This window comes from Perognathus longimembris, chromosome 19 (assembly GCF_023159225.1).
Source record: "Perognathus longimembris pacificus isolate PPM17 chromosome 19, ASM2315922v1, whole genome shotgun sequence".
Classification (NCBI taxonomy): Eukaryota; Metazoa; Chordata; class Mammalia; order Rodentia; family Heteromyidae; genus Perognathus; species Perognathus longimembris.
This window is the reverse complement of record NC_063179.1, coordinates 17,011,761-17,039,646: the sequence shown is the minus strand read 5'-3', so window position 1 is coordinate 17,039,646 and position 27,886 is coordinate 17,011,761. Positions and strand designations below refer to the sequence as shown.

General features: G+C 38.8%; 1 protein-coding gene across 1 annotated transcript in view; it reads right to left on the bottom strand.

The window, feature by feature from the left end:
* Cdh6 (cadherin 6) overlaps positions 1-12,727 on the bottom strand; it is a 134,339-nt gene extending 121,612 nt beyond the window's left edge. Inside the window, exon 1 of the mRNA XM_048368535.1 lies at positions 12,584-12,727. The gene's annotated coding sequence lies outside the window, so the exon portion shown is untranslated. The remainder of the gene's footprint in view (positions 1-12,583) is intronic.
* Between the last annotated feature and the right edge of the window lie 15,159 nt (positions 12,728-27,886).

Below are 27,886 nucleotides of genomic sequence, written 5' to 3'. Positions count from 1 at the left end.
TTACTAATTATGATGTAATATAAAACTAACAGCTAACTTCTATAGCCACATAGGGTGCAACTAAGGAGAGGACAGAAAATTTAATAAACTCTGAGCACTCTATTCATCATATACAAAGTAGGTACTATTGATTTTGCATATAGTATGAAGATAGAATATGATTAGTTTGTTCACATTGCTACTGTGTATTTGTCCTAATACATCCATCTTTTCAGAACTGAGCACTGGGGCTCTGCATAAATATTATGGAATGAATAAATTAATGAATGATGAATTTAAATCTTCCAAATACACTTGCTAGGTTTCCCTTGGGACTAAAAATAAGTGATTGCAAAATTGGTTCAAATTAAAATAAAGAGCTAGGCTTAACGTTAAACACCTTTGTGATGCTGAAATCTCATAAATTTGGCTAGAATTAATCTAACTTGTTGTAGAATATACTAGTATACCCATATATACCAGTTTATGAAGAGATGGAATCTCTGTTTTGAAGGATAGTGTTTTTCAACATTTTTGAGTCTCAAGAACTATGTGCATGTATTACATATATTATATAGAATATATATTATGTTACATATATAAGTGTATATACGTGCATATATTATGTATGTATTACCTATATTATGTAGACTATATGATATATATGAAATCCTTTTTCTTCTTGATTTTTACATTTTAAATATACACATTTGAATCAATGATATATGCATCATCTATTATCTATCTAATCTATTATCCATCCATTTATCCATCTACCTAATTATTTGAGTATATATATATGTACACATGTATGTATATTCACATATATTTATCTCTCTATATTAAACATAAAAGGGATAAGAATGTATTAGTTAAAGCAGCAGTGTTCAAGACGGCTAGAACTTAATTTTGGCTCCAGTAAGTACTGGTTATGTTACTTTGAAGGAAGTTGTTTAACTGCTGTGCCCCTCAGTTTATCTTGAACATCAAAAAGATTAACCTATTTCTTTCAGAGCCTTCTTGTAAACATTTAGTCCATGTACGACTTTTAGAACAGTATTTTAAATATTGTACATTTTGTTATATTGTGTTTTTCCCAAATCATCTTTCTAAAATTTCTACTTAGGGAACAGAATCCAAAATATTTTACCACCACCACCACCACCACCACCACCATACAGACTTATCTGAGAGACCAAAAAGACACATGTATGTAGCACACAAGCAGCTGTCTCATTTATCAGAGGAAAAAAGAGTAATATACATGGTCACTAAAACTTGAAAGGAAAAAAAAAAAACATAGGAAAGGATGATGTTTAATTTAGGTTTCAATTTTGGAAAAGATATTGAAAGTGGAAATGCCTAGGTATATTCTATTTCCAAACACAAATTGAGAATTAGAAAATCAAAATGACAAACTTCTGCTAATCTGCTTAGGAAGGCATAAATTGTTAATCAGGCTGCAGGCAGCAAGGTTTAATTCCAACTTTAATAAAAAGTCTCCTGGAGGAAGGAGAGGCCTGGTAGCCGAGCTGTGAGAGGTGGGCAGAGCTGTAACCTCTGACCCTGTGGCTCGCAGAGCACTACTGGGAGAGCTTGCTTTGAAATAGACTCATTTTAAAGAAGCCAGTTATTAAAAATTAAGTTGTCAGCATAGACTGGAAAAATGACATTTTCACTCATCTGAATGAAGCTCAGAAGAGAAATAAGTTAGAATGCTGTTTGTTTAGAGCATCTTGTGTACCTTGTATGAGAATTTCACCAGTAAGCACTATTGAGCCCTTACTAACTGCTTTACTTACTACTGATGCTCTCATCTTAAAATTCCCATTTTGAGATGGAAAAGGAATATTTTAAAACCATTTTTCTCCTTTCCTCCAACCTGGATTTATGTACTACATAAAGCTCCTTCTATTTGTATCAGGAGGTCTTTTACTGTGCAAGGAATCAAATAATGAAATTTCCAGAAGTCTCGGTTGACTATCATTCTTAGGAACACTTGTCAATCAGGTAAGACCTAAATTGGAAAGCATTTGACAAGCATAGCAACTCCTTAGAACCCAGAGTTTCGTGGCTGCTTTTCTGGATGGTTGAGTTTAACACAGTCCAAATTTCACTGCTTGCTTTAAACTCTTCCTCATAACACCACAGATATTAGTGCATACTTGTTAATTATAAAACACGCCAAGTTTGTCTCTTGTCTTCTGTGACAGGTTTCTCTAATCAACCATGATGAAAAGATTATCATACCAAAAAAAAAAAAAAAAGAAAAGAAAAGAAAAAGAAGCCACGTAAAAAATCTACTTTACCTTAGTGACAAATTGGGAGGCAAACATGGTCTATTAATACTCAGAAAATCCTGGGTGCAAATCAAACTTATCTCTTGTTGTGCCCAATTAATCCAGCCTTCATTTCAATCATTTCTCTTTTGTCTGTGTTCATAAAATAAAATTCTTTCAGTGCGTCACATTAAAGCAGGCACTTAAGAGCATACTACTCTTATGTTGTTTGCAACTTCATATTTTAAATAAAGTTACTGCCCTAATTAGTATCCTGTCTGGACAAAATATGACTGTTTGAATTACCAGTAGATACTGCTTACTACCCAGCCCTTAATTGTGGTCATGTCTTTAATTACCCAAAGTAGCAAGCCTCTTTTTAACTTGGGGGCAGGGGAAGTTTTCTAAGAAACCAACCAATGATGCTCTTTGGGGTGTGAGATAGAGGAAAGAAGACCAAACTAGGAAGAGAGAGGAAAAAAAAGCAAATAATATGATACAGTGATTTGAGGGTTTCTGTCAAAGGTATATTACTTGCATATAAGCATAATTCCTCTAAATGCCACTGTTGTTACTTTTGGTGATGGGATGTGGGGTAGAACCACCTCCTTTTGAGAACAGTAACAAATAAGGGATTCCATTTCATTTTTCTGACTTAATTAGGGTTAGACTTCCATCCCTCCCCCCACCCCTTTTTATGGCCAGTCCTGGGGCTTGGACTCAAGGCCTGGACACTGTCCCTGGCTTCTCTTTTGCTCAAGGCTAGCACTCTACCACTTGAGCCACAGCGCCACTTCTGGCTATATATGTGTGTGTGTGGTGCTGAGGAATTGAACCAGGACTTCATGTATGCAAGGAAAGCACTCTACACTAGGCCATATTCTCAGTCCTTCAATCTCCTTTTTTAGAGAAGAAAAAAGCAGGCAAGTCTGAGAGTGAAATTCTGGCATTGGTGTTTTGCACAAAGCCATTCTTCTAGAGTTAATTCTTTATGAAACACGGATAAAATCCCAACTAGATACTTTCAAATAAGTAGTTTAATTTGAGAATAATTGCTGGAAGATACAGTAGTTTGACTTGGTTCAAATTAGGTTTCATCAGTAGTATCATAGTCCTTATGGGTGGTTTTTTTTTTTTATCATTTTGCATTGGTGATTTCTTAGTCTAGCCACACACCATTCTGATTGGTGTCAAATTAAAACCTGTTGCTAAGGAAATCTTAGAATATTTTAGCTGAATATAAAATTGAGTAGTTTCAAATATCTTATAAAATGGATGATAGAAGATTAATGAAACTCTCTCTTTTTTATTCTTCAAAAGGAGTTATAAGTCTTGTAGATAAAAATAAGATAAGCTTATTTTTGTGATTGAAGTCGATACCCTTTAAGGATTTTTGAAGTAAAAACACAAATTTAAAATACAAGCCAACACATTACCTTTATTTTTTGTCTATCCACACTTACACAAAGTTTATTTATTTTTAAAATATGTATATATGTATGTATGTACATACGTGTGTATGTTGGTCATGGGATTTGAACTCAGGGCCTGGGTGCTGACTCAAGGCTAGTCCTCTACCACTTTGAACCACAGCATCATTACTGTTTTCTGGTGGTTAAGTAGCTAGGATTACAGGTGTAAAAAATGACATCCCTTTCACAGTTTACACAGTTAAAGGGAACTGAGTTTGTCTTTGTTTATCAAGTTAGATCTTAAATTAAAATGTTTCATTGTCTGTTGAATGATCAACTGTGTAACAGAGTGAGAAAATTGTTGACAGCATATACTATCATTTGGGCAAAGTACATTTTTAGAGGAGCTGTTAATATGGCCAAAGATCATTTTAGTATTCCAAACATCAGTATTAATGCCTATAGATTTTAATTAAGGGACCCATGGAGACTTTTTCATTAAGTGGTTTTCCTGTAGTTTGTCTCTTGGGCTGTTTTGTAATTATGGTTTCTCTTTGCTTTTTGCTCATCCAAATAAGGAAAAGAACTAGGCCTATCATTTTTTAATATGAAGTCATGCATTATCTAGCCCATTGGTCATCAGACTTTGGGATTTCATGGACTATTAGCAATCTTATTTTTAAAGTACTAAGTGTGGGAGAGTTGATGTTGAATTGCTTATGAGACCTTGTTTGGCAAAGCAAAAGCCAGCACAGTTTGTCTGTATCTTCTTCCATGAGAAGATGGGCATTTTTAATTCCAATGGAGCAAGAAAGTCATTGGCCGAAGTTTTATAATAGAATAAACTGAGACTTACAAAAGACAAAATAGATTGCCATGATTTTTTAGATCTGATCACTGACCAATCAATTCATTTTTGACAGAAGAATCCTTGATTGGATATCTTAGAGAGTGGCTGATTTTTATAAGACTTGTTCAAATGACTGCCTGGCAGCCATTACAAACAAACCAAACCTTGAACTTTATCATAGGTCCCTGAAGCAGAAATCAACATTAGAAGAAAAAATTTAATCTTTCTTTGCATTAGGAATTTTTCTTAAATTTCATGTACATGAATATCTTGAAGAAAGTAATACCCTTAAGTTTAATTTTTTGGTGCCAGTCTGAGTCTTGAACTCAGGGCTTGGCCACTGTTCCTGCACAAAATACACACACACAAAAAGTGGTAGTGGCTCTACCATTAGAGCCACAGCTCTGTTTTTGGCTTTTGGTGATTAATAGGAGATAGGAGTCTCACAGACTTTCCTGCTCAGGTTGGCTTCAAACTGTAACCTTCAGATAACAGCTTGCGGAATAGCTAGGATTACAGATGCGCGCCTCCAGCTTTTGGATGGACATCCGTAATTTGTCATTACATTTCCATATCTATGCCTTCGCAAAACACTTACAAATAACAATATTGTAGATTTAAATTTCCTCTTTTATTTTTAATGCCAGAATTCAGTAGACATGACAAAGAGCAATGACATCTAGTGACAAGAAATTAGGCTACAAGAGAGAGAAAGAGAGAGAGAGATAAAAGAACAAAATGAATTTAGTATATCTGCAGATAAGTCACTTCATCTCTCTTGTTATCAATTATCTCATATGTAAATGACAGGCATGAGGGGAGCTATTGCTAAGCTTCTTCCTGTCTCACATTCTCTGATTATATTTCTAATTATCAAGTTTCCTTGAAGGCTGATTAACTACATGACTTTTTGAATGGTAGCAATAGAACTACTAGAGTATAATGAAAATGGCTCATCAATGTCAATCATATGTAATATGACCATATTGTTACAAGAGATTCTCCCTCTCCTTTCCCCTTCTTTCTCTCCACTTCTTCCATCTTTCTTTCTTCCTTCCTTCCTTCCTTCCTTCCTTTTCCTTGAGTGGGGAGGGAGGTACAGGGGTTTGTGTATAAAATTTTACTTAGTAAAGAAACCATTCAAAACAAATACTGAGGGGCTGGGGATATAGCCTAGTGGCAAGAGTGCCTGCCTCGGATACACGAGGCCCTAGGTTCGATTCCCCAGCACCACATATACAGAAAACGGCCAGAAGCGGCGCTGTGGCTCAAGTGGCAGAGTGCTAGCCTTGAGCGGGAAGAAGCCAGGGACAGTGCTCAGGCCCTGAGTCCAAGGCCCAGGACTGGCCAAAAAAAAAAACAAAACAAAAACAACAAAAAAAAAACAAATACTGAACAGTGATAGTAATAAAGTAACAAAATGTGGCAATAAAAGAAGAAAACAGCAGCTCTCCTGAAAAATCCCAAGTTCTAAAGACACACCAAGACTGACTGTCAGTGTGATAAGAATGAAATGAATCGGGCTGGGAATATGGCTTAGCCAGTAGAGTGCTTGCCTTGAATGCATGAAGCCCTGAGTTCGATTCCTCAGCACCACATAAACAGAAAAAGGCAGAAGTGGTAGAGTGCTAGCTTTGAGCAATAAGAAGCCAGGGACAGTGCTCAGGCCCTGAGACCAAGCCCCAGGACTAGAAAAGAAAATAGAGAGAGAAAGAATGAAATGAATCCTTTATAGAGTACAATGAAGTTGTAATGCCCTTTCTTCATCAGTAAAACCAACAATTATTATTTTTAGCAACTTTTCTCAAGAACCCCTTCTATCATGAAGCTCCCTCTACAGGCAGGAGAAGGTAGTTCATTCTCTTATAAAAAATAGCCTCATTATATTCAGATGCTGTTTACTGAATTTATAAATGATTGTGTGTGCTTGAGATTTTCTTTAAGGAAATAACCTAAAATTGTTTTCCTTAACCTTAAAATCTGCCTTGTTCTGGTCAAAATAATAAACTCCTTTCAATGTTTTCTACTACTGTGTATTTTTCAGAGAGTCACACTCTCACTTCTAAGCTACCACAAGTATTTGTTAATCACACATTCACAAATTATTCAACTCAAGTGGTGATTCCTCAGAAACTTTAACAAAAAAGGTTTAAATTAAAAGAATACAAATATTATATTTCCTTTGTGATTTATTGTGTAATTGTTATTATGTAAAATGTATACAAAATAGCCAGAAATATGGTTTATATAGAAAAAATTAGTTGATTATTTACTACCATCATTATTATTTTGTGGTATAAAACCTCTGAGCTTACTGCTCAATATTTTTTAATCTTTGACAAATAGTCATAAATAACAATCGTGTAGGTTAAAATTTCCCTATAACAACAACATCAACAAAATGCACTATTTATCTATATATGCACACACAATGGAATATTAGTAATCCATTAGAAAGAACAATATTGTACCATTTGTAAATCAATGGAAAGACTTAGAAACAATTATACTAAATGAAGTAAGTTAAGCTTAGAGAAACAAAGACTGCATGGTGTCCTTCCTATGTGCTCACCAGAATTAGCCTATCAAACTATAAGTAAATATGTTGAGTGGTATGCAAATAGTTACGAATTTACTAAGATACGGTAGATTCAAGGGAGAATTCAAATCATGCAGTTCTTTAGAAAGGTAAAGTCAAAACCCAACAAAATAAACATCAGTAAGTGGGGTACTTGCAAGAGGTGGGGTGGGGCCAAAGGAGGAGGGGTGGATGAATGAAGATCTTTCTATCTCTACCTTCCATGTAGTTGGTATTATAGGAGTATAACCACTGTGTGCCTGTCTCTCACTTTAGTTAATTCATGGTCCGTCCAAGATGGCCTCCTTTAGAGAGTTATTGTAAACAGTAATTTCCTAGTTTTATCTTCCATAGCAGAGGAGATAGGTGTGGATAAATCTGTTAATGATCTGATCATGTTTATAACATAGCACTGTAAAGAGGAAAAATACATTCTGCATAGAGATGGAAAGTTTGATTCTAATTGCTTCCTTCTTGGGCAAAACTTTACATCTTCTTTTTCTGTCTTACTCACTTTAACACCTCCCCAATTGAATTTTTCTTGCTGTTTTCCATTCCTGTAACCAATTACAGCTCATCAACAGCTTTTGGTCAGAACTAATCAGTTTGCAAATTATAGAAAGGAAAGAGCACAATGTTCTTTCAAGTGATGGACTATGAAGAGGATATCAGTACTCTGTGTTAGGCTAACTTTCTGTTCTTCATCTTCTTCAGTTGCTTTCTTCCACAAGACAGTACTGTGTATTTTAGGAAAAGCTTTTGACCTTAGCTGCCTATTTATACTGTAAACCAAATTTAGTAGTAACATTCTAGCTTTAAATAAAACTCTTCTTTTTGCAAGTCTCAAATAAGTGTCTAGAGAAAGACAGCATCCAACATTGCTAGTGTAAAGATTTCTGAACAGATGAAACAAGGTGAATACTATCTAAATAATCCTCGAGGGTAGGACAGGGCGTTCCTCTACCCACCCTGTACTTAGAAGCACCTGCTCAGAACATTCATCCTTCAGTAAGTTTCTTGATTGAAACAGTTGAGAACTTCCCATAACAACCAAGCATCTAGCTGAATATAGCTCGTTCTGGCTCAATTATTTTGGCATAATGAACCTAACTATCACACTTTTCTATTAATGAAGACGTATCATCTTCTTGAAGGACTATTTAGACTTTCCCCCTAATATTCCTACTTGGTGGATGATCGTGTTACAAAGGCTATATATAGTTGGTTCAGTAATTAATTAATTAATGGAAACATGGAAGTTCCCTAGAGGAACTTGAAAATAAAGAAGACTTCCTTAGGGAATCAACAGTTTTAAAAGCATAGGTCAGTTAATTTTTGTAGGAGATATACTTGAATAAAAATAGTGCTGTATAGATTCCTCTTGTCTTCAAAATAAGATAAGAATCCTAATGGAGAAATAAACAAAGAAAAATTGGTCCCAATCCTACATTTCTGTATTTTACAGTATTTGAAACATTTCCATATTGTGTGTGTAAGTGTTTAACTTCCTCTCTCCCTCCCTCCCTCCCTCCCTCCCTCCCTTCTTCCCTCCCTTCCTTCCTCTCTTCCTTCCTTCCTTGAATATTCCTATTACTAGGAGTCCTATTACTTGAGTCTTTTTAGTTAGACATCATTGTTCAGGAAAAGAGAAGAGAAAGTTTGATTATTGACACTTGCACTTTTTTTTTTTTTGAAGCAAACAAGGCAGGCCCAAGTAGACAGTAGCTAGGCAGAAACTCTATTAAGAATGCAATTCAGACTGAGTCACTGCTCATTATTTTTCTAAGTGAGACCCTAATTCTAATGGACCCCAAAGAATGGGCTACAGTGACTAAGCAAGAAGCACAGGCAACTGAGTTCTGTGGATGTTATCTCATTTGGAACACATTTCAAACTTCAGAACAGATTTTAAAATTGGAAGTCAGAACCTGCAGACTGCAGCAAAAGAGGCTGATTCATCCTAAGAAGTTATCTTCCTCCAAAGTTCAGGCAGTTTTCTAAGAAAGTAGGCTATCTACAAGGTGTTGAGCTACATCAAAGACAAATTAAAACATAGCAGCAGTCACAACCACCACATACACATCTATAAGAGTAAAAAGAACATAGACAAGTACATATCTTGGTGAATTTTTATTTTACTAATCCTTATTTTAATGGGATCTTCTTAAAATCCAATGTTTCTGTTTTTGTACCACCTTTTGTACCACCATCATCTTTAAGGATCTTTGGAAAGGTCATTATTTGTCTCTGCAACTATTATTCAGACTATATTATGTGCAATATTTTAAGTCACAACTATAAGATTATTTTTTATTGGGTAAATTGGGATTTAGGAAGCAGAGCCCATGGCAAGGACAGAAATAGAAAAATCTTGTATCATACCAATAAAGGCAAATTTGATAAATCATGAATTAGCCATTGCTTTTATTTGGAACCAGGAAAAAAAATGACCGAAAGCCCACACACCCAGAAAACTATGAAAATACACACAAAGTGCCTTCAGTGAGGACCACTACAGAGATGGTAGGAATAAAAATGAGCTTGACCTGGCACAAATATCAATAGTACCTGGAGAATAGGAGAATATTAACTTGTCTATGGAGAATAAGTGGCGATTTCTCTCTATTGTCATAGAGGGTAAACGAACCCAGACTGCAGCTGACCAACAGGGAGAAGTGTACAGGGTAAACCCAAAGAAGTCCTTTCCAACTCAAAGAAAAAGTTTCAGTAGTTCCAAAGACGCAGACTGAGGAGTTGGCATCCAGGACAGCAAAGCAACAGAGCTCCACACAAGAATTTCCCAGGAAGATACCTATTTGTCTCAGTGGGGCAGCCATTCAATTTGCCTTAATTACACATTCAGAACTTCTGCCAACTTATTGATACAATAACGAAGTACCATTGCCTGCAATGGAAGCCAGGCTTTCTAGAAATGTGAGTGTTTTTCAAGTGTCTCAAGCAGTAGTTTGTAAGATCCTTTTTTCTTAATACAAAAAAAAAATGCCTCAGAGTAAGTTTTTCCTTGTAAAGAAGTTTTCCCTTGTAAAGCTGACGCTGATGGAAGGGTGGGTGGAAGAGGTATGGTACACATTTTTTTTTTATATACTAAGCAACTTGTTAGAAATTGCTTTTGTTCCTGTATATTATCTTTGCAGAGTTAGCACTGAGTAATGTAATTGCAATAAATTGACGTAAAAGCCAGCTAGTAAAAGGACTGGAAGTCCCCACGGAGATACCAGCTTGTCACTTTTTTCTAATGACAGTGAAAGATAATTGTGGACAAACACAGTAGAACTAAAGTATTGTCATTTTCCTTCAGAGATGTATGACTGTGTCTTATTTTTATTGCAAAAAATGGTTACTTCCTCAACTTCAAAAGTATCAAAGCCATCAAAGTAGGTAGGGAAAAGGTCTGCTTTGTATTTCTCCCTCAATACCTTTTTAATCAGATCACAGCAAAGAGGAAAAGGGGGAAGCGATGCAGTTCTAGGGGGCTGCATCTTACACTGAATTGCTGGATTCTCTTAAGTTTCTCAGCTCTGTGTGGACAAATGTGGCCTCTGGAATGCACTTTGCTCTCCTCTTTGGACAGGATGAAGCTATGTGCTTGACCAGATCCACCACTCTCCACACAACTGCCTTTCCAGTTCTTCAAAATGGCAACATTGAAGGGCCAGTACACAAAGGGAGATGCTTGAGCTAACCTGGGAGAAAAAAACATTTTTTTCCTCCCTCCTAAAGTAGAATGCTAAGGGTTTTCCTTTTCTAGTAAAGCTATCAACAAGGAAAGAAAGAGAAGAAGCTAGCATTGGCCACCCTTCCCAGGCGTATAATCGTTCATCCTTCGATGAGTTGGTATGGAGGTATAGCCCTGGCTTTCTTTCCCAGCAAAGGGAGGTGGGGGGGGGGGGGGAGGAGTTGACCCTCCGGGATAATTAAACATTCACAAAGCAGCTGCACACTCGAGCTCTGCACATATGCACACCCCAGCCATTCCAGAAACATGGTAGGAAACCCTCAGTAAGTGAAAGTGATGGACTAAAGACATGGGCTCATACATCTCTACAGGGGCTGTCATTAAAAACAGCACCTTTCACAACACACACGCGCACACACTCACACACACGTGTAGGAGAGAGATGTATGAATGTTCCGGATGATTAAACTTCTTGGTTTTCGAGTGTTCTCAACAGTAGTTAACTCAGGTCTCCAGCCCCAGGCACTAAGAGAGACCTGCATTTAACTCCCTATAAAATATGGATTTTATTGCAGCAGGGACAACACTTGGTACCACGCTGACCTCACTCGCATCTCCCATCTCGAGGTCTGCGTAATCCTTGGCAGAAAAAAAAAAAAATTCTAAGTACAGAAGAAGTAATCCTAGTCCGTCCACTGCGGCAGTACAGAACATCACAACAACCTCTTTGATGAAATTCCAGATGATCGCATTGGGGGGGTCCACTCCCCCACCCCCCGTCTTCTGACACATAAAGCCAGGCGCACACGATCTGCTCTCCATCCAGCCTCCGCTTCCCCACCTCTCCCTTCCTTTGAGCCTGGGCAGCCCGGCCGTGGAGGAACAACCACTTTTTCCCTGGACAGCGTGCTCCATTTTCGGAGCGCAACGGCGGACTTTGCTTGCAAGCTAAGCATCTCTGTCCTGGAGGAGCCGGCCGGCGGGCGCAGCCGGGAGCTCGCCAGCCAACACTTTCCTCTGGCTCTTTCTCTTCCACGAACCCATCTCTTCAGTTAAGTTTGGCTCCTTGGGAACATTCCAGAGTTTTCCAGACTACCCGCATCTCTGCCTTACTCTCCAAGCCACGATCATGTTAACTCAGACCAAACAGACACCATAGAATGCAATGTGGGAAGGCGAAAATAAACCCAGCACCCCCAAACGGCTGCCCGGGCCCGGCACGCACCAGCACCCCCAGTAATTGCCCAGCCAACTTTGCAAATGCCAGAACTGTCTGCCCTGGCAGCGTCTGCCACCACCCGGGGAGAGAAAGGCGGCGGATTCTTCCCCCGTGGCCCCGTTCCCGCTACCCGATCCCCAGGAAGCCCCAAGGCCGCTTTGGTCTTACCAGAAGCCGGGAGGAGCGGTGCCCAAGGCTCCCCAGGAAGCAGCGCCCGTCCTGGGCAGGGGCAGCAGCAGCAGCGCTACGAGCGCAGCCCGACTCCCGCGCGCCCGCCGCGACCCGGGCTGCAGGCTGAGCATCGCTTCCCAACTCCGTGCGCAGCCCCGCCGGCGGACAGCGCTCTCTCTCTCTCTCTCTCTCTCTCTCTCTCTCTCTCTCTCTCTCTCTCTCTCTCTCTCTCTCTCAATCTCTCTCTCTGTCTCTGTCTCTGTCTCTCTTGCGCTCTCTCTCTCATCTATGCCACAGAATTAATTAAAAAAATAAAGAAAAGAAAGGAGAGAGAGAGAGAGAGAGAGAAAAAAGCACGCACCCCCACCCGCCGCACCCCCACCCGCCGCAGAACCCACCTCTCCTCGCCTTCCTGCGCCCCGGGAGAGCCCTGGCTGCGCCCCGGCCGCGCTGGCCTCCGCCACGGCGGGCGATGGGTGGCCGGCTGCGGGCGGCGTTGCCGGGTGTCGCCGCCTCGGCTGACTCTGCGGCTCCCGGGCTGGGCTGGGAAGGTTAGCGGCTCCTCGGGAGAGCTGGCTCTTGTGGGCACACACTGATTTGCAAGTGAATGAAGTGGGAGGGCGCAGAGAGAGGAGGACTTTGTTAAAGAGGCCCGGCGCCGGCCCCCGCCCGCCCCTCCCCCGGACAGAATGACTCCCAGTGTTGGAAGTCCCCGCTAGACCCCGCAGCCCCGGCGCTCTCCCCTCTCTTGATTTCGCCTCTCTCTTTCTGGGGGTGGAAGGAGGAGGGCTGTTAAGACATACTGAGAACTTGCGTGACTCTATCCGATCCGGCTTTTTTTTTTTTTTTTCCCCTCTTTCAAACACTATCAAAATGCACCTTGTACTAGGAGCAGCCATGGGCTGCTGGTTTCTTTTTAATCGACCACGCAATTAAGATGGTATCGGCGGTCGCGGGTCGCGCTGTCGGTGCACCGGCTGGACAAGATAGCTCGCATAACGTGCGCACGAAACGAACCCAGCTCTCCTCAGATAACATCACCACCGCTGTTTACAACACGAGCACGCCGGCAGACAGAGATGCGTGCAAATCGTCGCCCTCTCTCCTTCCAGGAACACAGGGGTTTCCTTGGTCCCCAGGATCTCTGGCGCTCTGCTCTTTCTCAGTAAGTGAGCCAGGGAGTCCAGTACCAATCCCCAGTTCCCCAGCGTGCACAAACGCTCCCAGTCTCAATCCCCCAGGCTCGCCGCTGACTTCATGCCTGATGCCATCTTTCTCAATGAACTGATTCCAGGCCAGAAAAGACTTGCAAAAGAGAGGTTAGAGAATGATACTTAGGGTCTAAGGTCCTCCTGGAAAGTTAACCCAGTTGGATATAACCTCCACCTGAGGTTGATACATAAAACTATGCCCGGCAAAGAAGTGACTTCTCAAATGAAGGAACTAAAGCTGCAGTGGTCTTACTCTTACATAGGTCAAAGAATTATTAAAAGACAGTCATGGTTTTCCACACTGGAGATCTAGACATGAGGAAGGCAGCCACTATTGGATTTAGGGATATTAAATCTAATTATCACAGTGTTTGCACTGGGTGTGGGGTGGGGTGTGGGGTGGGGGTGTTCAGCAGCATTCCTAACCAGATGTTTGTGAATGCCATGGGTTCTCAGGGACATTTCCACCACACTGGTGTTTAAAGAAATTCCAGGCCACTTGGCCTCTGAGTCACTGAACTAGAGGTTGGTCTTGTTCCCAAGAGAGCTCTTACTAGAGAAAACCCTTTTGTGTCTCCAATAGAAGTTTAGGCATTTAAATAAAGCCCAAATCAAAGTATCTCCTCTAGGCAGCCAGCACTTCAAAGAATTGTGCGTGGAATGGTTTTTTTTTTTTTTTTTTTGCAGATGTTGCACACATGGATGGTAGAAAGACTTTTGAGTTTCTTTGTTAAAAAAATCCCCCTCTAATACAGAATTGCCATTAATTGGCAGGAAGAGGCTGAAAATACTCTCTTCAGGCAGCTATTTAAGCTCTTGAGAAAAAGTAGAGGAGATAAGGAAGCCATTTCAGATTCGTAGACTATCCTCGAATTACAACTTTCTGATGTATTTAATGAGCAAGACTTGCTTGTTATGACTGTATAGGCCTTTATGGCTTACAAGTATTCTTAAAGACTATGTTCTTTAATTCTTCTCTCAACAAGTGGTGTGATTTTTTTCCCCATCAGGACAGTGAAAACAGATTGAAGTAAAAGTAACCTGTCTAAGGCAATAAAACTGGGAAGAAGAGGAGGTCACATATTACTGATAAAGGTGTGCAAGCATGTGTGCAGACCATACAGCCACGAGTTACAAGTGACCATAGAATCCATGTGATAACAAATGAACACATACGCAAGTGAACCACGTGGTTAAGAGGGCCTCAGACCTATGTGTAAATCAGCTAATTGTTAGGGTATAAAAAGGATGATTATGAAGTTGATTTTCTAACCATTGAACAAGTTAATGTCTCACGGAGGAAATCTCTTATTTGTAATATAGTATCCTTCAAACCCCATTAGGCTATACCTCAAAAGTGGTCAACACGACTACTTTTTATTAAAGTAGACAAGCAACCAGTTTGCTTCTGAGCAGTTTTAGATGGCACTATTAAGTTACATAAAGAAGATAGTAACCCCAAGATAGCCACTAAAGGATTTTATGTGATTTTTGAGGCTTTCTAGTAATATTTACCAATGAGAGTTATAAGTGTGTAAGTATTGGAATTATTTTATCCTCATATTAGTGGCAATGGACTGAGGGTCACTAAGGTTTCATGACCACATGATACCCCCTCTTGTTTCAGTTTGTTTCCCACATTGAAGCATACAGACAAGTAACAGGAACCAGAGATATTTAAGAATAGGGCTGCCATTATCATTCTATAACATTTTCTCAGAAACCTTAGAGTGGAAATTCTGCAGGGCTCCTGGAAAGATCTAGAAGCAAGCACCAAGAAACACCAGAATTCTGCTTTTAAGGCTGTTTTCTCCTTGTTGCACTTCTGCTTTTGCATGCTTCTGCATGTCTCCTTCCACATGAGCCAGCGTGCTGTATCTTTTGGTCCACAGGGTTGAACAGCACCACAGCTAATTACAAATTCCAGAGCTTTACTCGTTGGAAAGACAGCGAGTTTCTCTTCTTGCTACTTTCCAGTTTCTCAGAGACTCACTCTGATTGGTGAGGTGCTCATCAGGATGTGTGTGTGTGTGTGTGTGTGTGTGTGTGTGTGTGTGGAAAGAGGAAGCTGGGCTAGGAAAGGAAGCAGGCTGACCATTTGCTTGGTCTACATGGAGTTCCAAAGGTCCAAACTAAGAGGGAATAGTTAGGGAAGGCCCTTGGGTTCAGGGGACACAATCTATAAAGTCTCATTGCCTATGTTCCCTTGTTTGCTTTAGTAGTGTGGTGGGCTGGAACAGTTCATCTGTTTCAGGCCACTTTATTATTTTATATGTCTCCGTCAAAATTACTTCTCTCCTTTTATAGCTTACAAAATTTCATTTATAAAAGAATCTCCTGAGGGAAACTGGGGAAAGTAAAGGAAGGAGTGACATTGTCCAAAAAAGAAATGTATTCGTTACCTGACTTATTAAATAGCAACCCATCTATGTACAATGCTGTAACAAAACAATAAAAATTATATTCGAAAAAGGAATCTTCTTCCTACTATTAGTGGGATATTAATTTTGATGAAGGATTTTTCTAATTCCCACTAAATCCCTCTATAGATGAACAAGAGAATCTTATCCTGAAAATGGGGGTGAATATAAATAAACATTTACAAGTTCCTTGGATTTCTTTTGGTACAATAACATACACCCATAAGCCATGTTTTCTGATATAAAAAATGAACATTTGCTTGATCCTTAACATTATTCTTAGTTAAAACAAAAATCCACATTTTAACCACAAGCCTATGAGTCTTGGCATAGGTGGTTTTTGACTCAAGCAACCGAACTCGTTGATCGAAAACTCACTCTAAACATGCTGCCCCTAGGAAAAGAGAGCACATACTGTGCTGTTTCTCACTCATCATGATGGCGTGCACACATGAACAGAGTTCACTGAGATAAAGATGCTCTCCCACCCCCACCTTGGGTATATGCACACACCTCTGCACACGTTTGCTGGTGCAAGGGGAAAGAAATGTGGAAGGGGAAAAGAGCTTTAGAGGCTCTAAGTATTATTGAACTGAAACAAAGGAGACAGGAACCCTCCATGGATTTCTCCTTTTGTAAGAGCCATAGACATCTCAATACCAGCTAAAATAAATTCACACAAACTACATGTGCTTATCCAGGCTTCGAATCCTGGGAGAGCTTCCAAAACTGTATTTAAAGTGGGTTGGATCCCAGGATACATTAAGACATTTCCCTCTCGATCATTATATTTGACTCATCACTATAGGTAGATTACAATAAGCCAGGAGATTTCCCAATGAGATAAATGCACAGCAGCAAAATGGTATTGACTTCTACAAGGTATTTTAATACTCTGGGCATTTCACGGGAGGTAGAGGGAGCTTTAGTTTTGCTGAATTCTTTTTTTTTTTTTAAACACATTAGAATATAAGTAGAATATACATTTTCCTGATCAGGCATTTACAACTCAAGTGTGGTAAACTGAGAATCAAGATTGTACTATGGCAATTGAAAGCTCATGTTGTTATTTAGAGGAAAGAGGATGCTAGGAAAAAATGCAGAAGCCACCATATTCTTTTAAATAAAAGAGTAGAATAAAGATAATATTCTATATTTTCTCCCCAAGGGAAATATATAGTTCTTCTCTCCCACCAACCTATCTCTCCATTATAGAAGCCATTGATGAATGTCAAGCTGAAGTGGGAAAGGCAATATAATAGCATACGTTTAAAAATATTTTGGAATTTTGTAGACTAAGGGAACATCAAGAATTTTTTCAGACTGTCACAAGAAGACAAAGATAAAAATTAAAAGAGAAGATATAGGCAAAAGAACTCTCTGTAGAATAGAGCAGTTCTCACCTGCTGGGACACTATACTTAAATACTCTTTGCTTTCTGCCTCATTCTCTTGGATCTTTGCTGTATAACTACTTTAGCACTTTGGCTAGACTTCATTGTTTGCATAATCTTTCTCATTCACTACATTACGTATCTCTTGATTTAGGGAAGGCAGGTATCTATTTTATCTCTTGAGCTTGAGAAGTGCTCAGTGCTTGAATGAATGTTTAAATAAGTACAGGCTCAGAACAACTGGAATGCATGTAGTAGACAGGGACTAGTTCATAGACTTAAGATCATGCTAATGAGCAACTGGTCATAAAAAGAAAAAAACAGGTTAAAATACTTGAGAAGTTGTTTTGTTTTGTGTTTTTGCCAGTCCCGGGCCTTGGACTCAGGGCCTGAGCACTGTCCCTGGCTTCTTTTTGCTCAAGGCTAGCACTCTGTCACTTGAGCCACAGCGCCACTTCTGGCCTTTTCTATGTACATGGTGCTAAGGAATTGAACTCAGGGCTTCATGCATATGAGGCAAGCACTCTTGCCACTAGGCCATATCCCCAGTGAGAAGTTGTTTATAGAAGAAAGAGTGGTTTTTCAATGTGCCAGAAGCTTCCATTAGGAGTGACTGGTAAAACTGTGGGAAGAAGTTGCATTTTGTTGATTCTAAGGCACTGATATTTTCATATTTTAAGCTCACCGAAATGCTTATGCTTTGAAAAATTGATAAGACAACGAAGCATTGTGCCATAGTAAAACTGGCAGTGTCTTTTTTCCTCAGTGACACATAAAATAATGGTACTACTTCCTAGTATGGGCATCTTAGATCAGATGACATGTAGATCATGGATCTTAGCTCAGCATATGGAAGAACTTCCCAAGTAGTAGTGCTGTTCACGGAGAAAGATGCTGATAGTATTAGGTAGACTTAAGTCTCATTTATGAAGACATGCAATCGCACTGTGGACAAACACTTGTAATTCTGTCAAACTTGATTCTCTTGAATTTAGATTTAACCTTATTTTTTACAGATAAGAAAGCAAAAAACTCACAGTCTGACTGCTTGTCCAATTCTATGTGTATATATATATATATATATATATATATATATATATATATATATATATATATATATACATTTGATTTGGACTTGTTTTTCCTTTGCTAGTCCTGAGTCCTGAGACTTGAACTCGAGGCCTGGGCACTGTCCCTGAGCTTTTATGCTCCAGGCTAGTACTCCATCACCAAAGACACAGCTCCAATTGCATCTTTTTGTGGTTAATTGGAGATAAGAGTCTTGTGGACATTCCTGTCCAAACTGGCTTCAATCCAGGATCCTCAGATTTCAGCTTCCTTAGTAGCTAGGACTACAGGCATGAGACACCAATGCCTGGCCCAAACCCATGTAATCTTACTAGAAGTAGAAGGATCAGAATTACATGTCCCCTGTTTCCAAATCTGAAGCCACTTGTACTCACTGCTTATCTTTTGTCTTCAGGCCTTACATATAGACAATGGGCACACTGATATTTTAATAAGCATAATAGCTAACATGTATTACATGCATATAAGATGTCAGTTACTTGTTCTTTATGTGCATTATTTCATTTGATCCTTCTAATGACTATGTACTAGCTGTCACTACCAACCTCACTTGCAGATAAGGAAACTGAGGAATGCAAAGCAATTTGCTTAGGCCACATAGCTTGTGAGAGTCAGAGCTGAGATTGTACAATCTATATACACTGTGACGTGAGTTCTTCTAGAAGGTTTCAGAATCATAGACTTTATGCCAGAATCTGTACAGTGATGTGAAAATTAAAAATTGCCATAGTCTAAATTTTCTGATTTTAAGGTAAATATGCTTTGGATGTTACATGGCTAGCTTCTTTATTATTTGATTCAAAATATCTGGATAATGGTTTGATTTCAGTTCTCTAGTGCATTTGTGTCCAAACCAAACTTGTATTTTTGATTAATTTTAAGATTAGAAAATAAATGAAATAATTTATCTGTCAAGTCAAGAAAATTCAGCTGTATCCTACAATATGTGAATATCCTACCTGCCCCACTGTTTTATTTTTTTATCTGTGGGTACCTTGAAATAGAGAAAAATGAGTACTTAGCTTATTTCTCAACCTCTATTTCTTATTCATTGAAGGCCGTTGGCCATCTACAAAAATAAGTTCACTCTCACTGATCAAAGTTATCTTTGTGTATTTGTCTACCCTCGGGGACAGCTTTTGTAAGGAAGCCTTCCTGAAGGCACTCAACAGAACTCTTGGTCACAGCTGAGGATTTATCTTCACTCCTAGGCAACTCTACTAAAATCTTCCATAGGGGGAAAAAACAGAAACTGCAAGTAAGTCTTCTTATTGTTAATTGACAAGGAAAATTATTAAGACCTTAAATTCCAATTTTGAGGTCCTTTAGACACCATAATGTTCTAAATAGCTGAAACTTTTTTAAATATACTAGTGGCTTGATGAAAAATATTGTAGTCTCAGTTGAATCCTCATCTTCTGCCTTTGTTTTCTTCATTTTGTAAAGTGAAAGACACTGAAATAGTGTTTTACTGAAGTAGTTATTTCAAGTATTTCCTTTACCTGTTGCTATTTTTCCTGTGGCCACGAGGGGGACAAAGGCAGGCTCTTGTTAAATTCACTGACCATTCCTGACTTGGAATAATAGTCTCAAGGAAAGGGTTTGTGCACACACACGTGTGAGTGTGTGTGTGTGTGTTAGAAATATTTTAGAATATGTATTAATTGGTATTAAACTGTGATATGAACTTGTACATCTCTGCAGAATCTGAGAATTAGAGGAAGGCAATTTTTTACTGTTCCTAGGACCAGTAAGGACTTTGTTAATTTAATCATGTATCTCTCTGAACACTATCATGTAGGAGATCTCACTAATCCAATTAAAAACCAGGGACTAGAGGCTTCATTGCAAAGTATTACAAGTCAAAACACTTTGAAAATGTAGATTAAGACATTTGAAAGATGTTTTGAAAGATTTTAGTGGTTCTTGATACTGGTAATCATTAGTTGATCTTTTAAAAATAAAAGGAAGACAAAGTAAGAGATAACTAAGAGTAAAGAGGCAAAGGAACTTAAAGTTGTATAACTAAAAGGGTCCACAATATGTAATTAGTTTTTTCTCTTTTTTCCCACAAACTAGTGTTTAAGAAATCTGCAAAATTAATTTTTAGTAGGTAAGCTTTATTGAACACGTAGGTGCCACTCAATATGAAAAAGGTTTTGTTTCTCTCATTTTGAGACTTTCAAGAACTCCGTGAATTACTCTTATTTATGCTCGTGAGTAAAGGGAGATTTAGGTGTGCAATGGCCTTACCTCCTTATGCTATTTCCTGGTTGCAGAAGGGAACTGAGTGGTATGTCTCTTATCCACTAATGGGACTAGCTTAATTCACAGAGTACTTTCCCGATTATAAAATGCCTCATCCTCCTTAATGCCTGGCATGCTTAGCATATTCTCTCCAGGAAAGGGTGCAAGTATGACCCAACCCTCTGGTGTCTGGCAAGACAGGCAAACTCAAACAAATAACGTTAAGGGTCCTGAGAAACAGTCTGTAGTTTAAAGTTGGATGGAAGGGATTTGGTAACAAGACTGTCTGATTTTCACCTATTAGAACAAAAATTTGAGGATGGGGTGAAAATGTCTACTTTCCAATTTCTTGGTTTAAAAAAGGCTTATGCTTATAGTTTAGTTGTCACTAGCTTAAAAAAACTGCAAATTCTCATAAAATTTACAACTTCAAGTTTTTGAACATCAATAACTACTTCTTTTATTTGAGTGTCAGTTACAGACACAGCCAGCATTTAGTAATTGTCTTGTTTTATCTCCACAGCTTTCTAAGGTGAACAGCATCTCATTTTGCTTGGAGAAACATGCTCTTCATTGTGGTTAGGAAACTAGTTTAAGGTCATAGAACCAAAAGCCATCAGGGTTGAGTCCAAACCTTAAATATCACTTGAACTCAACATTGTCAATGATGTAAAAGGTGTCGTATTGACTAGAAATGGTTGTGGTGATTCTTCTGTGTTCTTAAGTTCTGGTTAGGATCCAATTTGCAGCGAGTAATGCTGAAGGCCCAAGGCTGTATGTGGAAGTGAGGAATTATGCGAGTAGAAGAAAATGGTATGATTTTTTTGCTAGTCTTCTGTTTATTTGTCAAAATATGACCTTTTTGTAGTAAAGGGCTGAGCTAACATATTGTACTACAAATTGGGGTTGGAGCAATTGACTCTGGGCAGTGTGTTATGGTGGTTGAACTCCCAACACTGATTATTGATGGGCTAATGTCCAATCAATTTATTAGGACACCTACAATTCCAAGTAATAGAGGTGAATTCTGTCTTCTGCCTGATTCTCATAGCTCAGTTTTCTGCCTTCCTTCCTTCCTTCCTTCCTTCCTTCCTTCCTTCCTTCCTTCCTTCCTTCCTTCCTTCCTTCCTTCCTTCCTTCTTTCCTTCTCTCTCCTCTTCCCTCCCTCCCTCCCTTCCTCCCTCCCTCCCTTCCTCCCTCCCTCCCTCCCTCCCTTCCTTTCACCCTTCCTCCTTCCTTCCTTCTTTCCTTCCATCCCTCCTCTCTCTCTGCCTCCCCCCCCCTCTCTCTTTCTTTTTTCTTTCTTTCTTCTTTGGTGAGGGCATCACAACTTGAACTCAGAGCCTTGTACTTTGGCTTGGTTTTGGTTCTTGGCTCCTGCTCTACTACTCCAGATGTGCTTTCTTCCAATCCAGCATTTTGCTGGTTAGTTAGAGCTGGAGTCTCACAGGATTATTTGTTCATTCTGGCTTCAAACATTGATCCTCTAGGCCTCAGCCTCCTGAGTAGCCAGTGTTACAGCTATAAATTGCCTCTGAACATTTCACTTCTTTCTCACTTAAAAATGACAATCTTTAGCACGAAAGAAGATAGCAGAAGACCTGCCTCTACTCAGTCTTCTTTAGTCATTCTGAGATGCTACTGGACAGGGAGGAAGACTTGACAAGATCGTATGAACATTCAGAATTCAATTGATGAGTCCTTCTGTAATGGTTTTACTTTAAGCAACAGTACATACAAAATTAACCTAAGGGATGATGCAATGTAATATGTCTCTACATTGTTTCCTTTTTTTATTTAATAGTTTTTGTTCATGCTAGTTTGTCAATGAAGGTTTTAGGTAAGTACATGCAACTTGCATTGTATGCTTAAAGATAGTACTTTTATTTGTTCATTCAGTTACAACTGTGTATGGCCTCTAAGTTTTGTCTAAAAGCATCATTTCCTAAACTGAAAATTATTAGGTTCTCAAAGTGCATATGTGCATATGTGTAGTTACTAAACTAAATCTATCCTATGACATTCCCCTCTTTCTGTCTTGTTTTTTCCCCATGAAATTCAAACTGAAACAAAATAATTGGTGAAATTTAAATTATCTGCATAGGTTTTTGCAAGACTGTAATTATGACATTGTAGTTCAACTCCTTCATTACTTTTTACTTTTGTATACCCCTGCTTGGAGAAGCAAGGTACCTAGGAAGGAAAATTATTATGTGGTTATGATATACCCAAGAAAAATGTAGTTACCATGTGTCTATTTAAATCATTTTTGGGCACGTATTTTATTCTGCTAGTATTCATGTGGCATATGATTACAAACACACAGAGTTCTTAGAGATTGATTAAACATTAAAAATACAGCACTCGTTTGCATTTCTAAATGAAAATCATTAGAACAGGCTATTCAAAGTGGCAAGAGAGTACGTAGTCTATCAGATGAAACACTTAAATTGAGAAAATTCTGGTACAGGTTTTTATGGTGGAAACTATGTAAGAAATATTATTTGATTCACACATTCTTTGGATCTCTCTGTTCACTGCATACTGGCTGCATCTGTGGTACTTTCATTTAAAAAATTTTTAAACTGGAAAGTTCCAATGACTGCAGTGAGATTTTTGTCTGATAAGTTGAACAGCCTGCAGCTTGATCCTTTAGTGACTTTGTATTGAAAACCAGTGTTGTTGAAGAGACCACAGGTGGCTGGTTGCTCTGTTGGACCTGGCATATGACCTAAATGCTTCATATTTATTTGTTTCTATGCTGCTATTCCATTTGACTGCCTGAGCAATGCACGACTCTGCGTAATATAAACTGGGGTGGAATTGTATTTGGGAGTTTGATATGTGAAAACAAGGGATGTGACACGAGTCTCCCATTTTTGTGGTTCGCCCTGTTGGCTCAGAGAACGACTTAAAGATGTTGAGCTTTTGAGGCTGGCCTTTTAGGACGTGGCAGCTTGCCACAATGCCATCAGTTTAGACTAATGATTGCACAGAATTCTCATGAAGCAGATAGCTACTAACCACAATATTAATGTGATTTTGCTTTGTAAATTTAGGGGAAAAATAATATCCAGAGTTGCAAAGGAAAAACCTCGTTTGGATTATATAAAGAATGATCTGCTACAGAAATAACATGCTGTCAGGACCTGTTTTATATGCTTTCATTACCAGTGACAAATTGTGATATTAATTCTATAGCAAATTTGTGCTTGGGATTCTAATATTTCTCTCAGCCATTTCCTTTCTGTGTCTATCTATCTGTGGATTAAAATGCTATGAATTTTACCTCTGAGGAATCGACAGCTGGATGTAAATGTTACATCAGTAATTTGTTTAGAGATAGTATTGTTTATAAATTCGAAGAGTGGATATACTTTGACATGAAGTTGAGGTTTGAGGTAATTGCTTAGATACTCCAGGTAGCAGAGTCTCTTCTGTTCATATTCTCTCAAGACAAGAGACATTTATTTTTGTTTGAATTAGCCATGTAATTACTTCTGCATTGTGCTTTGTTTGGCTGGTGGTATTCTGGCTTATGGAGGTTGGAGAGATGATGGGAAAAGGCAAGTTTATTTGGACAGCAACCTGTGATCTGTGTAACTCAGACACAAGATACCCATCATGATTTTGTTTTGATCAGTGGTCTGGGTCTCCTACAATACTATTTTCAAGGTAACTCACAAGGAAAGGTAATTGAGGAATGTGGAGTCTGAAGGCATTAGGAAATTTTTCAGGAATTTGCCTTGAGCATAAGAATTCTGAAACTTTCCATACCATCTTAAAATGGAACACTTGGCAGCCATGTACATCTGTCTTTCCTCACACCTTTGAAGCAGTTTGAAGACCAACAGAGGTAAACCTGATGTGAGGAGGGCAGTTCTTGTGAGTAAGCCAGATGTTTGGAGTTTTCTTTTTTTTTTTTTCTTTGACTTTTATGTTCTGGTGAGATGCTTAAAAGATACTGAACAAATTGTACAAGAAATGTACCCACTTCCTTACATATGAAACTGTAACCCTTCTGTACATCACTATGATAATAAATAAGTAATTATTCAAAAAAGAGGAAAATGAACAACTGCATATTAGACTTAGTCAATACGAGACCAACAAATCTTACTAAAAAGACAAGTAACTAATAAATAAGAGAAGTAAACTGCTTTTCATGGTGAGTGTCAGAAGGAAGTCTAAGTAAAGGATTTGAGTTCTATTCTACTTAGAAGTGATTTTTTTTTTTGGACTCTTGACAGTTGAGCTCCTGATTTGATCTAAAACAAGGAAAAACAAGGACTCAGTATCCAAGCAACTGTTTCTTAACAAACCATCTTTAATGATATTCGACATCTAGTTTTTGACCACTTAGCAGTTTTGTAGCAATAAATTAGGACAGGAGGTGACATGATGTTAGATGGAAGTTTAATGACAATGGAAGTGACAGCTGACCTTGAGTGGAAAGAGAACAATAAACACCATAGCAGAGCAGGCACTGAGGGTGTTACCATACCATGAGGAAGCTGCACAAACATAACTTTGAAGTTAAATTGCAGTCATTACCCCTTGCAACACTGGGACAATTGGCTATCCCTTCTTCAAGATTCCTGGGATCTGATTTGGTTTTATATTTTATCTTTTGCATTTTGGAATGTTAGCATATGTAAAATGAGAACCTTTGGGGATGGGATCCAAGTCAAAATGTGGAGTTCATTTTTGTTTCATATACACTTTATCCTCTTAGCCTGAAGGTAAATATACACAATATTTTTAGTGTGCCTACGTTTTGACTATGACCCATTTTATGAGGTCAGGTGTGAAACTTTCTGCTTGTGGCCTTCAGTTGGTGCTCAAAAAATTTGGGGTTTTGAAGCATTTTAAACTGTAAATGGTGTGTGTATGTGTGTGTGTGTGTGTGTGTGTGTGTGTGTGTGTAACTTCAAACTGTAATGGTTTCTTTAAAAATCTTGTGAATGGCTTGATGATGACCACTTTAATACACTTGAATATTTATGTGAAAGAGATGATTCTTAGGAATGCATATAGTTAGCTGTCTTGGAGTTGGGTCCCATTAGATCAGACAGTCCATCCTTTCTTGACTCATAAGTAATTATGTGAGACAATTATCTGAAATGATTCATTTGAAGATTTACTTTTCTGGACATTGCAAGGGGATACTTACTTTGGAAACCTCTTGTTAGAATTAAAATGACTATTGATAAAATAACTGTACCCTGGTAATCTGTGGGTATAAAAACCACTAGATTAATCTTGTAGTCAGGTAACTGAAAACTAGGAAGAATGAATGCCTATTCACGTGTCCCATCTTTGGAGTCTGAGGAGGAGATTTTGCAAGCAAATTCATCCAACTTGACTCAATTCTATAAAATAGTTGTCTGACTTTCATTTTCCTCTTCCCAGGGAATGGAAATATTGTAAGCTTGACACACCAGAATCTTCCTTTTCTGGTGCTAGTTGTAGCTAATTAATTGGTCACTCTTTTGACCATAGGACAGACCTGCTGAGCTTGTGATACTATACTTGCTAGGTAAACTGTGAAGTGAAACAGCATTTAGGGTTGTTTTTTCTTTGCACAGAGAACTCAAGGATGATTGGCAATTTTGTATTGGTTATCCAGGAATATAATAAATATAAATATAGTCATTTTCAGCTAACATGTCCTTTCCTGGGCAACTGGACTTATGAATGGTCACAACAAGACAGATGAGAAGGAGGCTGTAATTTGGGGCAAGGAGAAACTATGGGTGTATCAAGGTAGAAACCGAGTGAAGTGAGTGGATGAATCACCTAGTTTGGAGAGACTGCCAATAGAAACCTGTACCAATATTTTACCAATATAAACAGACATATTATAGAGGGATAGGCTAGTTTTAGTGCAATCATCAATCCTAGTTTTCTTGGCATAGTTTCATGGCAGGCCTGTGATGTCATGTAATTATGAATAGTGTCTCATTTATTTTTGTTAAATAACTTAATTTTTTACCATGCTGGGGATACAACCCAGAACCATACACACGCTGTGCAAAGGGTCTATCATGGAGTAAATCCCCAGTCTAATAGAACCTTAATTCAATGTATATTCTACAAAATTAATAAAATTGAGAGAAGTGGTGGGGTTGGGAGGGATGAGAGAGAATGATGAAAGGGGTGACATTGATCAAGATACATTGTGTTCATAACTGCTGTGTTGAATGGCAACTCCTTTGTACAACTTAAAGATAATAAAGTGTTCTTGTACTTGGGTGCCAGTGTTCGTGCCTGGAATTCTAGCTATTCAGTAGACTGAGATCCAGAGGACTATAGTTCAAAGGCAGCCTGGGAAAGAGACCCACCAGACTCTGTCTCCAAAATAACTAGCAAGAATCTAGGGTGAAACATGGCTCAAGTGCTAGAGTGTCAGTTGAGCAGGTCAACCAAATAAATGTGAGCCTCTGAGTTCAAATCCTAGTACTGGCAAAAGAAAAAGCATGTTCTCTTTTAGGCAATAAGTAATCATGTCGTCATTATCCTTAATTGATTGATAAAATATGAAGTCTATTTTGAATCTGATCATTCACAGATTCTCTTATTAGCTTTTATTTCCTTACAAGTGAAATAAAAAAAACCTGACAGCTGTAAGTCTACTTTCCTACCTAGTAATGAAATGATCCCAGACCCTACAGCAAGTATAACCTACTCCCTCGCCTGCCTTTACAGTTTGTGGAGCCATCCCTGGTCACTGTGGAATTGATAGTAACAAGACAGAGACTAACATTCCGGGTGACAAATGTAGAAATAAATAAAGCTATATGTCTGAGTTTATATCTAATAGTGCATCAGCCAGGAACAGAAGGGATGGGGAGAGTAAAGTCCAAAGATGCGTCTAGAGAGATGTTAACACTACCCAACCATCACCTGCTGAGTCTAGCCTGGGAAGACTTCCTCCCCTGACCGTTCTCCACACCTGCTAGCTGGGGAGATCATTATAACGAGTTTATCATCCTTCGGTGGTCATCGACACTGCCAGCAGTCAGCCGTACATTTCTTACACTCTTTATGAATGAGTCTGGAAGCAGTTTTAGACTCTTTCAATGTGACTTTTTTTTTGGGGGGGGGGCGGGTCGTAGTCATTCTATCAGGGAAAGATCCTTACACGATGTCCTGGCCCTCAGCATCCACCCAGAGTTTCTTTCATGGCGTTTCCGGTATTGAAAACCCCTGTTGATCTGCTCTCTTCTGTCACATTGGGGTTATACTATTGGAATGTGTTAATAGATGACTTGGTGTAAACAATTAAGACATTCCTGAGTATTAAACCCTCTTGAAAGATTGCTATCTGTCCTGTGCCAT